We start from the raw sequence: 2960 nt of genomic DNA on the forward strand, positions 1-2960 counted from the left end.
ATTGATGTTGATATCCACTGCATTGATGTGCTTAGAGAAGGCTTCCACTTCATGGGTTTTGATTTTAACCCAGGTGTCATCTACATATCTGAACCAGTGGCTGGGAGCAACTCCTGAAAAAGTGGTCAAAGCTTTATGTTCCACTTCCTCCATGTAAAGATTGACCACAATAGGGTACACCGGTGAGCCCATGGTGCATCCATGCTTCTGTCTGTAGAAACTTTCATTAAACTGGAAATAAGTAGTAGTCAGGCAGAGGTCAAGCAGGGTGCAAATCTAGTCTGTGGTGAGGTTCGTTCTATCCAGTAAGGTGCTGTCTTGAAGGAGTTGTTTTCTAACAGATTCGACTGCTTCTGTGGTGGGAATGCAGGTGAAAAGAGAAGTGACATCGTAGGAAACCATGGTTTAATCTAAGTCTAGTTTGAGGTCTGCAAATTTAGTAGCAAAATCTTGGGAGTTTTTGACATGATGTGGCCTTTCGGATGAGAGGTGAAACGTCTTCAAGAATCTTCAAGCAAGTCCAGTTGCTCTCTTTTACCACCCACAGTTATACAGTAATTTGTATGGGTCCCAGCACATGTAGGTGTCGCATCAAATGAAAAGGTTGATAAGTTGGCTAAGGAAGCTGCTCAAAAGGTAACCACAGATGTCAACATAAATCTGTCCAAGGCGGAGGGTAAAAGTATTGTGCGGCAGGAAACAATTTTAAAATGGCAACAGCTTTGGGAGCAAGAAAACAAAGGGCGGCATCTATTCTCAATTGTCGGTAGGGTAACTGATTCAGTTAATGTCTGTAAAAGGGGGGGGGGGGCTAGACGTACGTAAGGAAGAGGTAATTATTTCTAGATTGAGGATTGGTCACACATTCCTGAACAGCACTTTATTTATTTTGGGAAAGCATCAAAATGGCCTGTGTTCTTGCCAAAAGCGTGAGACAGTGCATCATGTTTTGATTTCTTGTAGAAATTATGACCGCCAAAGGCAAGATTCAATTAGACAGCTGCGGGAGATTGGCTTGGAAAAAGTGACTCTGAAAGGTATTTTAGAAATAGGGTCAAGCGGGAGGGGAAGACGATGTTTTTTCAAGTTCTTATATACACTGGTATATATAGCAGGATATAGTGCACTAAGGTGGTAGTCCTGTAGATGGCAGCAATGCAACTTTTTGGATGTCGGCTGCCGTAAAATCTCGAAGAAAAAGAAGGGGACTTTGCCAGAACATCTTGTCTGTTTCTCACGTCGTCTCTGTGCCAGTTTTTGCTTCCTGGATTTTTATGCCTCCGCCACCTTGTCCGTCTGTCCGTGCATACGTCCGTCCCGAAACTTTGTGAATGCAATATCTCAAAGGCTAATGAAAGGAATTTCACCAAACTTTCACCATTTGTGCACTTTGGGACAAACATGAACTGATTAGATTTTGAGGTTAAAAGGTCACAGGTCAAGATTACTGTGAGGTCAAATGTCCATCCCCAAACTTTGTGAACACCATATCTCACAGACTAATGAAAGGAATTTCACCAAACTTTCACCATTTGTGCACTTTTGGGACAAAAATGAAATGATTAGATTTTACGATCAAAAGGTCTAAGGTCAAGATTACTGTGAGGTCAAACGTCCATCCCCAAATCACAACTTAATAAGGCGTGTAGTCTACCAGGCGGAGGCATCCCCATCGACGCCGTTGGCGTCGAGTTCTATCTAGTTGCTCTCTGTTTTGCCTTGTCTTAGCCACAGTTTTTTGCACTCGTATTTTGTTTTTTTTTTCATGTTTTTTGCACCATGTCTTTTTGTCTCCAGTTTTTGTCAGAACTCGTCTCTCGTCTCATCTTCTTCCGCTTATCCGGGACGGGGTTGCGGAGGCAGCAGTCTAAGCATGGAAGCCCAAACTTCCCTTTCCCCAGACACCTCGGCCAGCTCCTCAGGAAGAACACCGAGGCGTTCCCAGGCCAGCCAAGAGACATAGTCCCTCCAGCGTGTCCTGGGTCTTCCCCGGGGCCTCCTCCTGGGGGGACATGCCTGGAACACCTCCCCAGGGAGGCGTCCAGGAGGCATCCGAAAAAGATGCCCGAGCCACCTCAGCTGGTTCCTCTCGATGTGGAGGAGCAGCGGCTCTACTCCGAGCTCCTCCCGAGTGACTGTGCTTCTCACCCTATCTCTAAGGGAGCGCCCAGCCACCCTGCGAAGGAAACTCATTTCAGCCGCTTGTATCCGCGATCTTGTTCTTTCTGTCATTACCCAAAGCTCATGACCATAGGTGAGAGTCGGAACGTAGATCGACCGGTAAATTGAGAGCTTCGCCTTTTGGCTCAGCTCCTTCTTCACCACGACGGACCGGTAAAGCGACCTCATCACTGCGGAGGCTGCACCGATCCGCCTGTCGATCTCACGCTCCATCCTTCCCTCACTCGTGAACAAGATCCCGAGATACTTAAACTCCTCCACTTGAGGCAGGACTTCTCCACCAACCTGGCGAGGGCAAGCCATCCTTTTCCGGTCGAGAACCATGGCCTCGGACTTGGAGGTGCTGATTCTCATCCCAGCCACTTCACACTCGACTGCAAACCGCCCCAGTGCATGCTGAAGGTCCTGGTTTGAAGAAGCCAACAGGACAACATCATCCGCAAAAAGCAGAGATGAAATCCTGTGGTTCCCAAACAGGATTCCTTCCGGCCCCTGGCTGCGCCTAGAAATTCTGTCCATAAAAATTATGAACAGAACCGGTGACAAAGGGCAGCCCTGCCGGAGTCCAACATGCACTGGGAACAGGTCTGACTTACTGCCGGCAATGCGAACCAGACTCCTGCTCTGTTCGTACAGGGACCGGATAGCCCTTAGCAAAGAGCCCCGAACCCCATACTCCCGAAGCACCCCCCACAGAATACCACGGGGGACACGGTCGAATGCCTTCTCCAGATCCACAAAGCACATGTGGACTGGTTGGGCAAACTCCCATGAACCCT

The sequence above is a fragment of the Neoarius graeffei genome, chromosome 2 (genome assembly GCF_027579695.1).
Source record: "Neoarius graeffei isolate fNeoGra1 chromosome 2, fNeoGra1.pri, whole genome shotgun sequence".
In the NCBI taxonomy this organism is placed as follows: Eukaryota; Metazoa; Chordata; class Actinopteri; order Siluriformes; family Ariidae; genus Neoarius; species Neoarius graeffei.